The sequence below is a fragment of the Phyllobates terribilis genome, unplaced genomic scaffold (assembly GCF_046119375.1).
Source record: "Phyllobates terribilis strain yellow unplaced genomic scaffold, ASM4611937v1 Scaffold_187__1_contigs__length_3656778, whole genome shotgun sequence".
NCBI lineage: Eukaryota > Metazoa > Chordata > Amphibia > Anura > Dendrobatidae > Phyllobates > Phyllobates terribilis.
Genome location: NW_027362947.1, coordinates 2,610,563 through 2,629,413, shown reverse-complemented (window position 1 = coordinate 2,629,413; position 18,851 = coordinate 2,610,563). Strand labels below are relative to the sequence as shown.

The 18,851-nt window shown below is 47.2% G+C and overlaps 10 non-coding genes and 3 pseudogenes across 10 annotated transcripts; all 13 read right to left on the bottom strand.

The window, feature by feature from the left end:
- Positions 1–670: 670 nt before the first annotated feature.
- LOC141213134 (U2 spliceosomal RNA) lies at positions 671–861 on the bottom strand. The gene has a single exon (XR_012282711.1). It is a non-coding gene; the product is annotated as a U2 spliceosomal RNA (small nuclear RNA).
- Positions 862–1,976: 1,115 nt separating this feature from the next.
- Positions 1,977–2,167, bottom strand: LOC141213055 (U2 spliceosomal RNA). Its single transcript, XR_012282633.1, has one exon. It is a non-coding gene; the product is annotated as a U2 spliceosomal RNA (small nuclear RNA).
- A 1,115-nt stretch (positions 2,168–3,282) lies between these two features.
- On the bottom strand, positions 3,283–3,473 carry LOC141213092 (U2 spliceosomal RNA). The gene has a single exon (XR_012282670.1). It is a non-coding gene; the product is annotated as a U2 spliceosomal RNA (small nuclear RNA).
- Positions 3,474–4,589: 1,116 nt separating this feature from the next.
- Positions 4,590–4,780, bottom strand: LOC141213054 (U2 spliceosomal RNA). Its single transcript, XR_012282632.1, has one exon. It is a non-coding gene; the product is annotated as a U2 spliceosomal RNA (small nuclear RNA).
- Positions 4,781–5,892: 1,112 nt separating this feature from the next.
- LOC141213094 (U2 spliceosomal RNA) lies at positions 5,893–6,083 on the bottom strand. The gene has a single exon (XR_012282672.1). It is a non-coding gene; the product is annotated as a U2 spliceosomal RNA (small nuclear RNA).
- A 1,115-nt stretch (positions 6,084–7,198) lies between these two features.
- On the bottom strand, positions 7,199–7,381 carry LOC141213177 (U2 spliceosomal RNA). The gene has a single exon (XR_012282739.1). It is a non-coding gene; the product is annotated as a U2 spliceosomal RNA (small nuclear RNA).
- Positions 7,382–8,191: 810 nt separating this feature from the next.
- LOC141213237 (U2 spliceosomal RNA) lies at positions 8,192–8,267 on the bottom strand (annotated as a pseudogene).
- Positions 8,268–9,382: 1,115 nt separating this feature from the next.
- On the bottom strand, positions 9,383–9,573 carry LOC141213053 (U2 spliceosomal RNA). Its single transcript, XR_012282631.1, has one exon. It is a non-coding gene; the product is annotated as a U2 spliceosomal RNA (small nuclear RNA).
- Positions 9,574–10,688: 1,115 nt separating this feature from the next.
- On the bottom strand, positions 10,689–10,879 carry LOC141213052 (U2 spliceosomal RNA). The gene has a single exon (XR_012282630.1). It is a non-coding gene; the product is annotated as a U2 spliceosomal RNA (small nuclear RNA).
- A 1,113-nt stretch (positions 10,880–11,992) lies between these two features.
- Positions 11,993–12,183, bottom strand: LOC141213132 (U2 spliceosomal RNA). Its single transcript, XR_012282709.1, has one exon. It is a non-coding gene; the product is annotated as a U2 spliceosomal RNA (small nuclear RNA).
- A 1,115-nt stretch (positions 12,184–13,298) lies between these two features.
- On the bottom strand, positions 13,299–13,484 carry LOC141213216 (U2 spliceosomal RNA). Its single transcript, XR_012282768.1, has one exon. It is a non-coding gene; the product is annotated as a U2 spliceosomal RNA (small nuclear RNA).
- A 799-nt stretch (positions 13,485–14,283) lies between these two features.
- On the bottom strand, positions 14,284–14,375 carry LOC141213233 (U2 spliceosomal RNA; annotated as a pseudogene).
- A 1,115-nt stretch (positions 14,376–15,490) lies between these two features.
- LOC141213144 (U2 spliceosomal RNA) lies at positions 15,491–15,661 on the bottom strand (annotated as a pseudogene).
- Positions 15,662–18,851: the final 3,190 nt, after the last annotated feature.

Here is an 18,851-nt window from a genome sequence, read left to right as displayed (position 1 = left end):
ATCTACTGCAGGCAGGATACCTGGCTGGCTGAATGTCGCTGAGAAGCTCACAGAGACCGCCATAAGCAACAGTTTAACAGAATGCCACAGACTAATCAACCAAACTTTTTGGGTTGGGTTCTCTTTTATAGTCTGCAGGCATTAAATGAAAGAAGTCAGTGTTCCAGCAGAAGGAGACAACGTTTCAGAAAAGGCATTGTAGCAAACCAAAAAAGAAATTTTAAGCGCAGCAGAGTAACCAGCGCACATACCTGTTAGCTCAGGTGAGTTTAAAAGGCTGCTGTTGATAACAAGGGCATTTGCTAAATAGATGGTGTGTGTGCAACAATATACTGAAAGGTCAATTATATTGTGCAGCTTATCTCACCACCTGTAGTTATTTAGGTGAAAGCTCCAAAATGCTTGCCTAATATGTCTGTTTATCCAAAAGGAAGTAAAAAGGGAGAGCTAGAAAGATAGCATTGCATCACATTACATGGCAATGCAATGCACAGTTGCTGAAGTTGAACCAAAATGAGCTTGTAATCTGGCTTCTGCAACTTTGAACATGAAAAATCCAATGAGGAGAAGAAAAGCAAAGCCAAAGAGTCCATCCCAAAATCCGACAAACAAGCAAAATGAACAAAAACATTGAATTCAATTCTTTCTGATTTTAGAAACTGCATTAAAGAAGGGGTGCACCGGTCCTGGAGATACTGCAATACCAGGTCAATGCGTGGAGTGGACAGAGCAAGCTCTTTTTCCATCTCCCTGTTCTAAAAATCCATTTAATATATGGTCCCCAGATAGGGGACGTATCAGATATTAAACTGATAAGAACAGATACTACACTTGATCTTAGATAAAAGGCCGAGAAGCGATAACCAGAATTGGTTTCAAACTACGGAGCCACCCAAGGATCCTGAAAAGTCCATTTGTGGAGATGAGCTCCTGGACTCCCGTTAAGAAGACATGTTGTCAACCTCTAGATCCCTTACATGCCTGCACTTTTCGGCTTGCTGCTGCTGCAATCCACGCGTTTTAGATCTGCATAACTCCACCTCTTTAAACACAGCACCTTCACCCCCTGCTGTTCCCACCCGCCTCAACACTGTTGGAAGGGAGGAGAACCAATTAAGGCGGGGGGTGGGGTGGAACGAGCAGCTGTCTACCCTTAGCAGGAGGGCTCCTGATTACATACCTCTCCTGCTGCTGCTGCTGCTGGCTGTCCAGCAGCAGACTGAAGGTGGCTGCTGCTGTGCACAGGTATATAAAGGCTCAGAGCCTATTATGACACGCGCAGCCAGCGTTCCATTGCCACATTCCATCTACTGCAGGCAGGATACCTGGCTGGCTGAATGTCGCTGAGAAGCTCACAGAGACCGCCATAAGCAACAGTTTAACAGAATGCCACAGACTAATCAACCAAACTTTTTGGGTTGGGTTCTCTTTTATAGTCTGCAGGCATTAAATGAAAGAAGTCAGTGTTCCAGCAGAAGGAGACAACGTTTCAGAAAAGGCATTGTAGCAAACCAAAAAAGAAATTTTAAGCGCAGCAGAGTAACCAGCGCACATACCTGTTAGCTCAGGTGAGTTTAAAAGGCTGCTGTTGATAACAAGGGCATTTGCTAAATAGATGGTGTGTGTGCAACAATATACTGAAAGGTCAATTATATTGTGCAGCTTATCTCACCACCTGTAGTTATTTAGGTGAAAGCTCCAAAATGCTTGCCTAATATGTCTGTTTATCCAAAAGGAAGTAAAAAGGGAGAGCTAGAAAGATAGCATTGCATCACATTACATGGCAATGCAATGCACAGTTGCTGAAGTTGAACCAAAATGAGCTTGTAATCTGGCTTCTGCAACTTTGAACATGAAAAATCCAATGAGGAGAAGAAAAGCAAAGCCAAAGAGTCCATCCCAAAATCCGACAAACAAGCAAAATGAACAAAAAACATTGAATTCAATTCTTTCTGATTTTAGAAACTGCATTAAAGAAGGGGTGCACCGGTCCTGGAGATACTGCAATACCAGGTCAATGCGTGGAGTGGACAGAGCAAGCTCTTTTTCCATCTCCCTGTTCTAAAAATCCATTTAATATATGGTCCCCAGATAGGGGACGTATCAGATATTAAACTGATAAGAACAGATACTACACTTGATCTTAGCCAAAAGGCCGAGAAGCGATAACCAGAATTGGTTTCAAACTACGGAGCCACCCAAGGATCCTGAAAAGTCCATTTGTGGAGATGAGCTCCTGGACTCCCGTTAAGAAGACATGTTGTCAACCTCTAGATCCCTTACATGCCTGCACTTTTCGGCTTGCTGCTGCTGCAATCCACGCGTTTTAGATCTGCATAACTCCACCTCTTTAAACACAGCACCTTCACCCCCTGCTGTTCCCACCCGCCTCAACACCGTTGGAAGGGAGGAGAACCAATTAAGGCGGGGGGTGGGGTGGAACGAGCAGCTGTCTACCCTTAGCAGGAGGGCTCCTGATTACATACCTCTCCTGCTGCTGCTGCTGCTGGCTGTCCAGCAGCAGACTGAAGGTGGCTGCTGCTGTGCACAGGTATATAAAGGCTCAGAGCCTATTATGACACGCGCAGCCAGCGTTCCATTGCCACATTCCATCTACTGCAGGCAGGATACCTGGCTGGCTGAATGTCGCTGAGAAGCTCACAGAGACCGCCATAAGCAACAGTTTAACAGAATGCCACAGACTAATCAACCAAACTTTTTGGGTTGGGTTCTCTTTTATAGTCTGCAGGCATTAAATGAAAGAAGTCAGTGTCCCAGCAGAAGGAGACAACGTTTCAGAAAAGGCATTGTAGCAAACCAAAAAAGAAATTTTAAGCGCAGCAGAGTAACCAGCGCACATACCTGTTAGCTCAGGTGAGTTTAAAAGGCTGCTGTTGATAACAAGGGCATTTGCTAAATAGATGGTGTGTGTGCAACAATATACTGAAAGGTCAATTATATTGTGCAGCTTATCTCACCACCTGTAGTTATTTAGGTGAAAGCTCCAAAATGCTTGCCTAATATGTCTGTTTATCCAAAAGGAAGTAAAAAGGGAGAGCTAGAAAGATAGCATTGCATCACATTACATGGCAATGCAATGCACAGTTGCTGAAGTTGAACCAAAATGAGCTTGTAATCTGGCTTCTGCAACTTTGAACATGAAAAATCCAATGAGGAGAAGAAAAGCAAAGCCAAAGAGTCCATCCCAAAATCCGACAAACAAGCAAAATGAACAAAAAACATTGAATTCAATTCTTTCTGATTTTAGAAACTGCATTAAAGAAGGGGTGCACTGGTCCTGGAGATACTGCAATACCAGGTCAATGCGTGGAGTGGACAGAGCAAGCTCTTTTTCCATCTCCCTGTTCTCAAAATCCATTTAATATATGGTCCCCAGATAGGGGACGTATCAGATATTAAACTGATAAGAACAGATACTACACTTGATCTTAGCCAAAAGGCCGAGAAGCGATAACCAGAATTGGTTTCAAACTACGGAGCCACCCAAGGATCCTGAAAAGTCCATTTGTGGAGATGAGCTCCTGGACTCCCGTTAAGAAGACATGTTGTCAACCTCTAGATCCCTTACATGCCTGCACTTTTCGGCTTGCTGCTGCTGCAATCCACGCGTTTTAGATCTGCATAACTCCACCTCTTTAAACACAGCACCTTCACCCCCTGCTGTTCCCACCCGCCTCAACACCGTTGGAAGGGAGGAGAACCAATTAAGGCCGGGGGGTGGGGTGGAACGAGCAGCTGTCTACCCTTAGCAGGAGGGCTCCTGATTACATACCTCTCCTGCTGCTGCTGCTGCTGGCTGTCCAGCAGCAGACTGAAGGTGGCTGCTGCTGTGCACAGGTATATAAAGGCTCAGAGCCTATTATGACACGCGCAGCCAGCGTTCCATTGCCACATTCCATCTTCTGCAGGCAGGATACCTGGCTGGCTGAATGTCGCTGAGAAGCTCACAGAGACCGCCATAAGCAACAGTTTAACAGAATGCCACAGACTAATCAACCAAACTTTTTGGGTTGGGTTCTCTTTTATAGTCTGCAGGCATTAAATGAAAGAAGTCAGTGTTCCAGCAGAAGGAGACAACATTTCAGAAAAGGCATTGTAGCAAACCAAAAAAGAAATTTTAAGCGCAGCAGAGTAACCAGCGCACATACCTGTTAGCTCAGGTGAGTTTAAAAGGCTGCTGTTGATAACAAGGGCATTTGCTAAATAGATGGTGTGTGTGCAACAATATACTGAAAGGTCAATTATATTGTGCAGCTTATCTCACCACCTGTAGTTATTTAGGTGAAAGCTCCAAAATGCTTGCCTAATATGTCTGTTTATCCAAAAGGAAGTAAAAAGGGAGAGCTAGAAAGATAGCATTGCATCACATTACATGGCAATGCAATGCACAGTTGCTGAAGTTGAACCAAAATGAGCTTGTAATCTGGCTTCTGCAACTTTGAACATGAAAAATCCAATGAGGAGAAGAAAAGCAAAGCCAAAGAGTCCATCCCAAAATCCGACAAACAAGCAAAATGAACAAAAAACATTGAATTCAATTCTTTCTGATTTTAGAAACTGCATTAAAGAAGGGGTGCACCGGTCCTGGAGATACTGCAATACCAGGTCAATGCGTGGAGTGGACAGAGCAAGCTCTTTTTCCATCTCCCTGTTCTAAAAATCCATTTAATATATGGTCCCCAGATAGGGGACGTATCAGATATTAAACTGATAAGAACAGATACTACACTTGATCTTAGCCAAAAGGCCGAGAAGCGATAACCAGAATTGGTTTCAAACTACGGAGCCACCCAAGGATCCTGAAAAGTCCATTTGTGGAGATGAGCTCCTGGACTCCCGTTAAGAAGACATGTTGTCAACCTCTAGATCCCTTACATGCCTGCACTTTTCGGCTTGCTGCTGCTGCAATCCACGCGTTTTAGATCTGCATAACTCCACCTCTTTAAACACAGCACCTTCACCCCCTGCTGTTCCCACCCGCCTCAACACCGTTGGAAGGGAGGAGAACCAATTAAGGCGGGGGGTGGGGTGGAACGAGCAGCTGTCTACCCTTAGCAGGAGGGCTCCTGATTACATACCTCTCCTGCTGCTGCTGCTGGCTGTCCAGCAGCAGACTGAAGGTGGCTGCTGCTGTGCACAGGTATATAAAGGCTCAGAGCCTATTATGACACGCGCAGCCAGCGTTCCATTGCCACATTCCATCTACTGCAGGCAGGATACCTGGCTGGCTGAATGTCGCTGAGAAGCTCACAGAGACCGCCATAAGCAACAGTTTAACAGAATGCCACAGACTAATCAACCAAACTTTTTGGGTTGGGTTCTCTTTTATAGTCTGCAGGCATTAAATGAAAGAAGTCAGTGTTCCAGCAGAAGGAGACAACGTTTCAGAAAAGGCATTGTAGCAAACCAAAAAAGAAATTTTAAGCGCAGCAGAGTAACCAGCGCACATACCTGTTAGCTCAGGTGAGTTTAAAAGGCTGCTGTTGATAACAAGGGCATTTGCTAAATAGATGGTGTGTGTGCAACAATATACTGAAAGGTCAATTATATTGTGCAGCTTATCTCACCACCTGTAGTTATTTAGGTGAAAGCTCCAAAATGCTTGCCTAATATGTCTGTTTATCCAAAAGGAAGTAAAAAGGGAGAGCTAGAAAGATAGCATTGCATCACATTACATGGCAATGCAATGCACAGTTGCTGAAGTTGAACCAAAATGAGCTTGTAATCTGGCTTCTGCAACTTTGAACATGAAAAATCCAATGAGGAGAAGAAAAGCAAAGCCAAAGAGTCCATCCCAAAATCCGACAAACAAGCAAAATGAACAAAAAACATTGAATTCAATTCTTTCTGATTTTAGAAACTGCATTAAAGAAGGGGTACACCGGTCCTGGAGATACTGCAATACCAGGTCAATGCGTGGAGTGGACAGAGCAAGCTCTTTTTCCATCTCCCTGTTCTAAAAATCCATTTAATATATGGTCCCCAGATAGGGGACGTATCAGATATTAAACTGATAAGAACAGATACTACACTTGATCTTAGCCAAAAGGCCGAGAAGCGATAACCAGAATTGGTTTCAAACTACGGAGCCACCCAAGGATCCTGAAAAGTCCATTTGTGGAGATGAGCTCCTGGACTCCCGTTAAGAAGACATGTTGTCAACCTCTAGATCCCTTACATGCCTGCACTTTTCGGCTTGCTGCTGCTGCAATCCACGCGTTTTAGATCTGCATAACTCCACCTCTTTAAACACAGCACCTTCACCCCCTGCTGTTCCCACCCGCCTCAACACCGTTGGAAGGGAGGAGAACCAATTAAGGCGGGGGGTGGGGTGGAACGAGCAGCTGTCTACCCTTAGCAGGAGGGCTCCTGATTACATACCTCTCCTGCTGCTGCTGCTGCTGGCTGTCCAGCAGCAGACTGAAGGTGGCTGCTGCTGTGCACAGGTATATAAAGGCTCAGAGCCTATTATGACACGCGCAGCCAGCGTTCCATTGCCACATTCCATCTACTGCAGGCAGGATACCTGGCTGGCTGAATGTCGCTGAGAAGCTCACAGAGACCGCCATAAGCAACAGTTTAACAGAATGCCACAGACTAATCAACCAAACTTTTTGGGTTGGGTTCTCTTTTATAGTCTGCAGGCATTAAATGAAAGAAGTCAGTGTTCCAGCAGAAGGAGACAACGTTTCAGAAAAGGCATTGTAGCAAACCAAAAAAGAAATTTTAAGCGCAGCAGAGTAACCAGCGCACATACCTGTTAGCTCAGGTGAGTTTAAAAGGCTGCTGTTGATAACAAGGGCATTTGCTAAATAGATGGTGTGTGTGCAACAATATACTGAAAGGTCAATTATATTGTGCAGCTTATCTCACCACCTGTAGTTATTTAGGTGAAAGCTCCAAAATGCTTGCCTAATATGTCTGTTTATCCAAAAGGAAGTAAAAAGGGAGAGCTAGAAAGATAGCATTGCATCACATTACATGGCAATGCAATGCACAGTTGCTGAAGTTGAACCAAAATGAGCTTGTAATCTGGCTTCTGCAACTTTGAACATGAAAAATCCAATGAGGAGAAGAAAAGCAAAGCCAAAGAGTCCATCCCAAAATCCGACAAACAAGCAAAATGAACAAAAAACATTGAATTCAATTCTTTCTGATTTTAGAAACTGCATTAAAGAAGGGGTGCACCGGTCCTGGAGATACTGCAATACCAGGTCAATGCGTGGAGTGGACAGAGCAAGCTCTTTTTCCATCTCCCTGTTCTAAAAATCCATTTAATATATGGTCCCCAGATAGGGGACGTATCAGATATTAAACTGATAAGAACAGATTTTTTTTTTTTTTTTTTTTGAAAGCCTGAATTCGTGTACAAAACCCGAGTGCGCTTAAAAAAGTGACAAGTGCCACAAAAAAAGTGCACTAGGATGCTGGTCTTCTTGAAACCCTCTCCAAAAGGAGAAGGGTCCCCCAAACCATTCCCCGTCCCTCCGAGCCAAAAGGCCACAGCGAGGAACAGGGACAAAAAGCCACCTCCAGCCGAAGCCAGAGGCGACCCAATCTTACCCCCAGCAACTGCCCGAGTTCTCACCCGAGCAAGGCACTGGGAGCCAAAGACTGTGCTCCCCTCCCGGAAGAGGGGAGCCAACAACGCTCTCCTCCCGAAAGAGGAGAGCCAGGGGGTTCAGGGGGGAGCGGAACCTGATGGCCACACACTCCCCCCCTAGACCTGCCAAGAGAGGAACCCGTAAGGGAACCGCATCCCGACAAAATCCTAGTAGGACGTGACACACGTGAATAAGTGGACACACAGTGACAAAGAAATTAAATAAATAGTGAAGGTTTCACAGTATAATACTGCCCGGACCTTCGACCGGGAATTGAAAAATTCCCCATCCTAAGGCCAGAAGGCCCGGAATAAGGGTGTGTGCGAAGAAAGAAAATTTGAAGTGCTTGTGCAAATGTACCATAAACTCAAGTGGGGTTCCCAATCCCAGTGAGTTAAGGCACCCCAGGGTCACCACTCCTGGGGCACTTCACACTTCGGGCTTTCGATCTTCCCCGGCCCAATGGCGTCGATCCAGGGGGGCCATGCTTTCCACCAGATGACTATATTAGCCACCTGGCGTACTAACAAGCGCCTAAACCCCAGTGTGCATAATGTATCAATCTACTAGGGTGGCCAACATCCAAAACCGCCTTTTCGAAAGATACTACACTTGATCTTAGCCAAAAGGCCGAGAAGCGATAACCAGAATTGGTTTCAAACTACGGAGCCACCCAAGGATCCTGAAAAGTCCATTTGTGGAGATGAGCTCCTGGACTCCCGTTAAGAAGACATGTTGTCAACCTCTAGATCCCTTACATGCCTGCACTTTTCGGCTTTTTGCTGCTGCAATCCACGCGTTTTAGATCTGCATAACTCCACCTCTTTAAACACAGCACCTTCACCCCCTGCTGTTCCCACCCGCCTCAACACCGTTGGAAGGGAGGAGAACCAATTAAGGCGGGGGGTGGGGTGGAACGAGCAGCTGTCTACCCTTAGCAGGAGGGCTCCTGATTACATACCTCTCCTGCTGCTGCTGCTGCTGGCTGTCCAGCAGCAGACTGAAGGTGGCTGCTGCTGTGCACAGGTATATAAAGGCTCAGAGCCTATTATGACACGCGCAGCCAGCGTTCCATTGCCACATTCCATCTACTGCAGGCAGGATACCTGGCTGGCTGAATGTCGCTGAGAAGCTCACAGAGACCGCCATAAGCAACAGTTTAACAGAATGCCACAGACTAATCAACCAAACTTTTTGGGTTGGGTTCTCTTTTATAGTCTGCAGGCATTAAATGAAAGAAGTCAGTGTTCCAGCAGAAGGAGACAACGTTTCAGAAAAGGCATTGTAGCAAACCAAAAAAGAAATTTTAAGCGCAGCAGAGTAACCAGCGCACATACCTGTTAGCTCAGGTGAGTTTAAAAGGCTGCTGTTGATAACAAGGGCATTTGCTAAATAGATGGTGTGTGTGCAACAATATACTGAAAGGTCAATTATATTGTGCAGCTTATCTCACCACCTGTAGTTATTTAGGTGAAAGCTCCAAAATGCTTGCCTAATATGTCTGTTTATCCAAAAGGAAGTAAAAAGGGAGAGCTAGAAAGATAGCATTGCATCACATTACATGGCAATGCAATGCACAGTTGCTGAAGTTGAACCAAAATGAGCTTGTAATCTGGCTTCTGCAACTTTGAACATGAAAAATCCAATGAGGAGAAGAAAAGCAAAGCCAAAGAGTCCATCCCAAAATCCGACAAACAAGCAAAATGAACAAAAAACATTGAATTCAATTCTTTCTGATTTTAGAAACTGCATTAAAGAAGGGGTGCACCGGTCCTGGAGATACTGCAATACCAGGTCAATGCGTGGAGTGGACAGAGCAAGCTCTTTTTCCATCTCCCTGTTCTAAAAATCCATTTAATATATGGTCCCCAGATAGGGGACGTATCAGATATTAAACTGATAAGAACAGATACTACACTTGATCTTAGCCAAAAGGCCGAGAAGCGATAACCAGAATTGGTTTCAAACTACGGAGCCACCCAAGGATCCTGAAAAGTCCATTTGTGGAGATGAGCTCCTGGACTCCCGTTAAGAAGACATGTTGTCAACCTCTAGATCCCTTACATGCCTGCACTTTTCGGCTTGCTGCTGCTGCAATCCACGCGTTTTAGATCTGCATAACTCCACCTCTTTAAACACAGCACCTTCACCCCCTGCTGTTCCCACCCGCCTCAACACCGTTGGAAGGGAGGAGAACCAATTAAGGCGGGGGGTGGGGTGGAACGAGCAGCTGTCTACCCTTAGCAGGAGGGCTCCTGATTACATACCTCTCCTGCTGCTGCTGCTGCTGGCTGTCCAGCAGCAGACTGAAGGTGGCTGCTGCTGTGCACAGGTATATAAAGGCTCAGAGCCTATTATGACACGCGCAGCCAGCGTTCCATTGCCACATTCCATCTACTGCAGGCAGGATACCTGGCTGGCTGAATGTCGCTGAGAAGCTCACAGAGACCGCCATAAGCAACAGTTTAACAGAATGCCACAGACTAATCAACCAAACTTTTTGGGTTGGGATCTCTTTTATAGTCTGCAGGCATTAAATGAAAGAAGTCAGTGTTCCAGCAGAAGGAGACAACGTTTCAGAAAAGGCATTGTAGCAAACCAAAAAAGAAATTTTAAGCGCAGCAGAGTAACCAGCGCACATACCTGTTAGCTCAGGTGAGTTTAAAAGGCTGCTGTTGATAACAAGGGCATTTGCTAAATAGATGGTGTGTGTGCAACAATATACTGAAAGGTCAATTATATTGTGCAGCTTATCTCACCACCTGTAGTTATTTAGGTGAAAGCTCCAAAATGCTTGCCTAATATGTCTGTTTATCCAAAAGGAAGTAAAAAGGGAGAGCTAGAAAGATAGCATTGCATCACATTACATGGCAATGCAATGCACAGTTGCTGAAGTTGAACCAAAATGAGCTTGTAATCTGGCTTCTGCAACTTTGAACATGAAAAATCCAATGAGGAGAAGGAAAGCAAAGCCAAAGAGTCCATCCCAAAATCCGACAAACAAGCAAAATGAACAAAAAACATTGAATTCAATTCTTTCTGATTTTAGAAACTGCATTAAAGAAGGGGTGCACCGGTCCTGGAGATACTGCAATACCAGGTCAATGCGTGGAGTGGACAGAGCAAGCTCTTTTTCCATCTCCCTGTTCTAAAAATCCATTTAATATATGGTCCCCAGATAGGGGACGTATCAGATATTAAACTGATAAGAACAGATACTACACTTGATCTTAGCCAAAAGGCCGAGAAGCGATAACCAGAATTGGTTTCAAACTACGGAGCCACCCAAGGATCCTGAAAAGTCCATTTGTGGAGATGAGCTCCTGGACTCCCGTTAAGAAGACATGTTGTCAACCTCTAGATCCCTTACATGCCTGCACTTTTCGGCTTGCTGCTGCTGCAATCCACGCGTTTTAGATCTGCATAACTCCACCTCTTTAAACACAGCACCTTCACCCCCTGCTGTTCCCACCCGCCTCAACACCGTTGGAAGGGAGGAGAACCAATTAAGGCGGGGGGTGGGGTGGAACGAGCAGCTGTCTACCCTTAGCAGGAGGGCTCCTGATTACATACCTCTCCTGCTGCTGCTGCTGCTGGCTGTCCAGCAGCAGACTGAAGGTGGCTGCTGCTGTGCACAGGTATATAAAGGCTCAGAGCCTATTATGACACGCGCAGCCAGCGTTCCATTGCCACATTCCATCTACTGCAGGCAGGATACCTGGCTGGCTGAATGTCGCTGAGAAGCTCAGAGACCGCCATAAGCAACAGTTTAACAGAATGCCACAGACTAATCAACCAAACTTTTTGGGTTGGGTTCTCTTTTATAGTCTGCAGGCATTAAATGAAAGAAGTCAGTGTTCCAGCAGAAGGAGACAACGTTTCAGAAAAGGCATTGTAGCAAACCAAAAAAGAAATTTTAAGCGCAGCAGAGTAACCAGCGCACATACCTGTTAGCTCAGGTGAGTTTAAAAGGCTGCTGTTGATAACAAGGGCATTTGCTAAATAGATGGTGTGTGTGCAACAATATACTGAAAGGTCAATTATATTGTGCAGCTTATCTCACCACCTGTAGTTATTTAGGTGAAAGCTCCAAAATGCTTGCCTAATATGTCTGTTTATCCAAAAGGAAGTAAAAAGGGAGAGCTAGAAAGATAGCATTGCATCACATTACATGGCAATGCAATGCACAGTTGCTGAAGTTGAACCAAAATGAGCTTGTAATCTGGCTTCTGCAACTTTGAACATGAAAAATCCAATGAGGAGAAGAAAAGCAAAGCCAAAGAGTCCATCCCAAAATCCGACAAACAAGCAAAATGAACAAAAAACATTGAATTCAATTCTTTCTGATTTTAGAAACTGCATTAAAGAAGGGGTGCACCGGTCCTGGAGATACTGCAATACCAGGTCAATGCGTGGAGTGGACAGAGCAAGCTCTTTTTCCATCTCCCTGTTCTAAAAATCCATTTAATATATGGTCCCCAGATAGGGGACGTATCAGATATTAAACTGATAAGAACAGATACTACACTTGATCTTAGCCAAAAGGTCGAGAAGCGATAACCAGAATTGGTTTCAAACTACGGAGCCACCCAAGGATCCTGAAAAGTCCATTTGTGGAGATGAGCTCCTGGACTCCTGTTAAGAAGACATGTTGTCAACCTCTAGATCCCTTACATGCCTGCACTTTTCGGCTTGCTGCTGCTGCAATCCACGCGTTTTAGATCTGCATAACTCCACCTCTTTAAACACAGCACCTTCACCCCCTGCTGTTCCCACCCGCCTCAACACCGTTGGAAGGGAGGAGAACCAATTAAGGTGGGGGGTGGGGTGGAACGAGCAGCTGTCTACCCTTAGCAGGAGGGCTCCTGATTACATACCTCTCCTGCTGCTGCTGCTGCTGGCTGTCCAGCAGCAGACTGAAGGTGGCTGCTGCTGTGCACAGGTATATAAAGGCTCAGAGCCTATTATGACACGCGCAGCCAGCGTTCCATTGCCACATTCCATCTACTGCAGGCAGGATACCTGGCTGGCTGAATGTCGCTGAGAAGCTCACAGAGACCGCCATAAGCAACAGTTTAACAGAATGCCACAGACTAATCAACCAAACTTTTTGGGTTGGGTTCTCTTTTATAGTCTGCAGGCATTAAATGAAAGAAGTCAGTGTTCCAGCAGAAGGAGACAACGTTTCAGAAAAGGCATTGTAGCAAACCAAAAAAGAAATTTTAAGCGCAGCAGAGTAACCAGCGCACATACCTGTTAGCTCAGGTGAGTTTAAAAGGCTGCTGTTGATAACAAGGGCATTTGCTAAATAGATGGTGTGTGTGCAACAATATACTGAAAGGTCAATTATATTGTGCAGCTTATCTCACCACCTGTAGTTATTTAGGTGAAAGCTCCAAAATGCTTGCCTAATATGTCTGTTTATCCAAAAGGAAGTAAAAAGGGAGAGCTAGAAAGATAGCATTGCATCACATTACATGGCAATGCAATGCACAGTTGCTGAAGTTGAACCAAAATGAGCTTGTAATCTGGCTTCTGCAACTTTGAACATGAAAAATCCAATGAGGAGAAGAAAAGCAAAGCCAAAGAGTCCATCCCAAAATCCGACAAACAAGCAAAATGAACAAAAAACATTGAATTCAATTCTTTCTGATTTTAGAAACTGCATTAAAGAAGGGGTGCACCGGTCCTGGAGATACTGCAATACCAGGTCAATGCGTGGAGTGGACATAGCAAGCTCTTTTTCCATCTCCCTGTTCTAAAAATCCATTTAATATATGGTCCCCAGATAGGGGACGTATCAGATATTAAACTGATAAGAACAGATTTTTTTTTTTTTTTTTTTATCGAAAGCCCGAATTCGTGTACAAAACCCGAGTGCGCTTAAAAAAGTGACAAGTGCCACAAAAAAAAGTGCACTAGGATGCTGGTCTTCTTGAAACCCTCTCCAAAAGGAGAAGGGTCCCCCAAACCATTCCCCGTCCCTCCGAGCCAGAAGGCCACAGCGAGGCACAGGGACAAATAGCCACCTCCAGCCGGAGCCAGAGGCGACCCAATCTTACCCTCAATACCTGCCCGAGTTCTCACCCGAGCAAGGCACTGGGATCCAAAGACTGTGCTCCCCTCCCGGAAGAGGGGAGCCAACAACGCTCTCCTCCCGAAAGAGGAGAGCCAGGGGGGTTCAGGGGGGAGCGGAACCTGATGGCCACACACTCCCCCCCTAGACCTGCCAAGAGAGGAACCCGTAAGGGAACCGCATCCCGACAAAATCCTAGTAAGGACGTGGACACACGTGAAAAAGTGGACACACAGTGACAAAAAAAAATTAAATAAATAGTGAAGGTTTCACAGTATAATACTGCCCGGACCTTCGACCGGGAATTGAAAAATTCCCCATCCTAAGGCCAGAAGGCCCGGAATAAGGGTGTGTGTGAAGAAAGAAATATTGAAGTGCTAGTGCAAATGTGCCATAAACTCAAGTGGGGTTCCCAATCCCAGTGAGTTAAGGCACCCCAGGGTCACCACTCCTGGGGCACTTCACACTTCGGGCTTTCGATCTTCCCCGGCCCAATGGCGTCGATCCTGGGGGGCCATGCTTTCCACCAGATGACTATATTAGCCACCTGGCGTACTAACAAGCGCCTAAACCCCAGTGTGCATAATGTATCAATCTACTAGGGCGGCAAACATCCAAAACCGCCTTTTCAAAAGATACTACACTTGATCTTAGCCAAAAGGCCGAGAAGCGATAACCAGAATTGGTTTCAAACTACGGAGCCACCCAAGGATCCTGAGAAGTCCATTTGTGGAGATGAGCTCCTGGACTCCCGTTAAGAAGACATGTTGTCAACCTCTAGATCCCTTACATGCCTGCACTTTTCGGCTTGCTGCTGCTGCAATCCACGCGTTTTAGATCTGCATAACTCCACCTCTTTAGACACAGCACCTTCACCCCCTGCTGTTCCCACCCGCCTCAACACCGTTGGAAGGGAGGAGAACCAATTAAGGCGGGGGGTGGGGTGGAACGAGCAGCTGTCTACCCTTAGCAGGAGGGCTCCTGATTACATACCTCTCCTGCTGCTGCTGCTGCTGGCTGTCCAGCAGCAGACTGAAGGTGGCTGCTGCTGTGCACAGGTATATAAAGGCTCAGAGCCTATTATGACACGCGCAGCCAGCGTTCCATTGCCACATTCCATCTACTGCAGGCAGGATACCTGGCTGGCTGAATGTCGCTGAGAAGCTCACAGAGACCGCCATAAGCAACAGTTTAACAGAATGCCACAGACTAATCAACCAAACTTTTTGGGTTGGGTTCTCTTTTATAGTCTGCAGGCATTAAATGAAAGAAGTCAGTGTTCCAGCAGAAGGAGACAACGTTTCAGAAAAGGCATTGTAGCAAACCAAAAAAGAAATTTTAAGCGCAGCAGAGTAACCAGCGCACATACCTGTTAGCTCAGGTGAGTTTAAAAGGCTGCTGTTGATAACAAGGGCATTTGCTAAATAGATGGTGTGTGTGCAACAATATACTGAAAGGTCAATTATATTGTGCAGCTTATCTCACCACCTGTAGTTATTTAGGTGAAAGCTCCAAAATGCTTGCCTAATATGTCTGTTTATCCAAAAGGAAGTAAAAAGGGAGAGCTAGAAAGATAGCATTGCATCACATTACATGGCAATGCAATGCACAGTTGCTGAAGTTGAACCAAAATGAGCTTGTAATCTGGCTTCTGCAACTTTGAACATGAAAAATCCAATGAGGAGAAGAAAAGCAAAGCCAAAGAGTCCATCCCAAAATCCGACAAACAAGCAAAATGAACAAAAAACATTGAATTCAATTCTTTCTGATTTTAGAAACTGCATTAAAGAAGGGGTGCACCGGTCCTGGAGATACTGCAATACCAGGTCAATGCGTGGAGTGGACAGAGCAAGCTCTTTTTCCATCTCCCTGTTCTAAAAATCCATTTAATATATGGTCCCCAGATAGGGGACGTATCAGATATTAAACTGATAAGAACAGATTTTTTGATTGAATATATCTTTTATTAGCACAAAACATAAGTTAACAGACAGTGTACAGTGCCGCAGCCCAGTACACACAGAATTCTACATCATATTTGCATAGCATGAGGATACGACGCACTAACTAGACACATCACACCCCTATGCTACACAAAACACTCAATCTGAAAGAAAAAGCATGTCAATCAATACAGTACGACGAACCGTGATAAGGGATGGGGATTGGGAAAAAGGGGATGGGGAGGGGAAAATCACAGGCCCGAAGCTTTATTGAAAGACAAGACACATAAGGGGAGAGGGGGAGGAGGGGTTTAGTCCTCGTCCTCGTCCTCCGGACCGTCCATGATGGAATAGTCTCTGAGCAGGCTGTGGATCAGCCTGCGGCAGTCCTGGATGGACATCCTCTCCCTCCTCAAGATGAGCCGGTTCCTGGCGACCCAAACGGCATCCTTGAAGCAGTTCATAAGGCGCCAAGCCTCCTGGATGGCTCCGACGGTATGAACCCCAGGGAAGAGTCCGTAAAGCACAGAATGGTGCGATAGGCTCGCCCTGGGGACAGAGTTCCTCAGGTCGTCCTCAAGTGCAGTCAATAGGCGCTGTGCAAATCCGCAGTCCCAAAAAGTGTGCAAAGATGTTTCCTCCACGAAGGGGCACCTTGGGCAGTACCGGGTCTTGCACAGGTTCCGGGCATGCATGAATGACCGGACGGGCAGTCCGCCCTGAATCGCCATCCACGACAAGTCCTTGTGCCCGTTGGTCAGCCTGTCAGACGACACATTTGTCCACACAGTCTCCAGCGTGTCCTGGTGAAGTCCTGTGATGTTCTCCACGTCATCCTTGGCTCTGATTAGCTTGTGGATAGTTTTGGGCTTCCACAAGTCGGGCTTGAGTCCCTCCAGTTGATGCTCCCCCACAAATCGAACGACGTCTCCGTAGAACCATGGCGTCGTCCAGTTGTAGGGGAAGGAGCTGTCCCACTTGTCCCAGCCGAGTCGCCTCCAAAGAGGAAGCAGGAAGAAGCGAGACATGGACCTGCCCGCGGAGCCATTCTTGACTTGCAAAGTCCGGCGGACACAATCACACACAAAAGACGATCGCAGGAGGGTGGGGATATCTGGAACGCCCTTCCCACCCTTGCGAGGCTCCTTGTACATGACGGCCCGCCTGACTCTGTCCATCTTGGATCCCCAGACAAAGTGAAACACTGTCCTGGTAATGGCCCTGCACACAGTGACGTGTGGGGGCCAGGCCTGCGCCGTGTACTGCAAGACGGGCAGGACCTCATTACGCAGGACGAGTGCCTTACCCTCACAAGTGAGGTGTCTGAGGCTCCAGAGTCCGATCCGTTGCTTCACCTTGGCCAAGCGTTCTTGCCAGGACTTGAGGGCCGCTCCTTCCTTCCCGAACCAGACTCCCAGCACCTTGAGGAAATCCGGTTGAATGTTGAAGGGGAAGGGGGCGGAGGAGGCCGGCTGCCAATCCCCGAAGAGCATGGCTTCCGACTTCCTGCAGTTGACTTTGTCCCCTGAAGCCCGGCCGAACCTCTCACACGTCTGGACGAGGGCGTCGACTGAACCACGATCAGCGCAGAAGACGGTGACGTCGTCCATGTAGAGCGAGCACTTGACCTCGTGTCGTCCCGGACCCGGTGCGGTGATCCCTCTGATCTCTCCATTCTGCCGGATAGCCTCTGCGAAGAGTTCTATAACACAAACAAAAAGAAGAGGTGATAGAGGGCAGCCTTGTCTGACCCCAGAGAGGACAGGGAAGGGGTCAGTCTTCCAGCCGTTCACCAACACCGAGCTGTGGATATCAAAATACATCAGACGGACATACGAACAAAACATGTTACCCAAACCTAACCGGTGCAGAGCTCGGCCCATGAACTCGTGGGAAACCCGGTCGAAGGCCTTCTCCTGATCCAAGGAGACCAGGGCCGCGTGTGCGCGGCGGACCTTGATGTACTCGACCGTGTCCCGCACGAGAGCGAGGCTGTCTGCGATGCGACGTCCAGGGATGCCGCAGGTCTGGTCCGGGTGGATGATCCGTCCGATGACCGTCTTAAGTCGTGTCGCCATCGTCTTGGCCAGGATCTTGTAGTCCACGTTGAGCAGAGTGATGGGACGCCAATTCCTCAGGTCGCACCTCTCTCCCTTCCGCTTGTACAGGATCGTGACCATTCCTTCCCTCAAAGATGGAGGCATTCTACCCTCCACCACCATCTCCTCGTACAGGTCCAACAGGTCCGGACAGATGAGGTCTCCCAGCGCTACATAGAGCTCCGCTGGAAGACCATCACTGCCCGGGGTCCTGCCGGTCCTAAAGGATTTAGCGGCAGAGAGCAATTCGCCCACCATCAGAGGTTTGTCCAAGGCTGCCGTGCCTGCAGGATCAAGATGGTTAGTGATACCTGACAGGAACTTATCAGCAGCGTCGGGGTCGGTAGTCTTGTGGGAGTAGAGTTCGCTGTAGAAGTCGCTGACGACCCTCATCACGTCCTCCTTCCCACGTCGCATGTTTCCGCTCTCGTCTCGCAGCTCGTTCAGGGGCGTGTGACCGGCATGAAGTTTCCTGAAAAAGAATGAGTTACATTTCTCACCCTTCTCCAGATTCTCCACTTTGGAACGGAAGATGATTCGCTTGGACTCCTCCTCAAAGTGCCTTTTCAGGCTCTTCTTGGTCTCCTCCAGCTCCTCCCTCACGTCCCAGCCACAGTGAAGAAGGTCCTGCAGCGACCGCAGCTCGCGCTGCAGCCCTCTGAAGTCCCTCCTCTTCTCACACTCCTGTTGTCGACCCTTGGCCTGAAAGAAACAGCGAAACTCAAGTTTAACATATTCCCACCAATCAGAGACTGTTTGGAAGCTACCCTTGTAGGACTGCCACATTGCGTAGGCTGCTCTCAGCTCCTCCACGACTTCATCCTGAGCCAGCAGAGCACAATTCAGCTTCCAGGAGCCGGGGCCGGACGGAAAACCGTCGCCGAGGACACCTTGTAAGTGAATGGCTCTGTGGTCGGAGAAGAAGCAGGAGACCATCGAGTGCCTACTCTGCCTGACTGCCCGAGAGGTGAACACAAAGTCAATCCTGGAGCGGAGTGAGCCATCGGGTCGGCTCCACGAATAGTTCGTGGAGCCTCTCCCCATGGAGCCCACCACGTCCTGAAGAGAGGCCTCGGTTACCATCTCGATGAGCAGCTTGGACGTGATG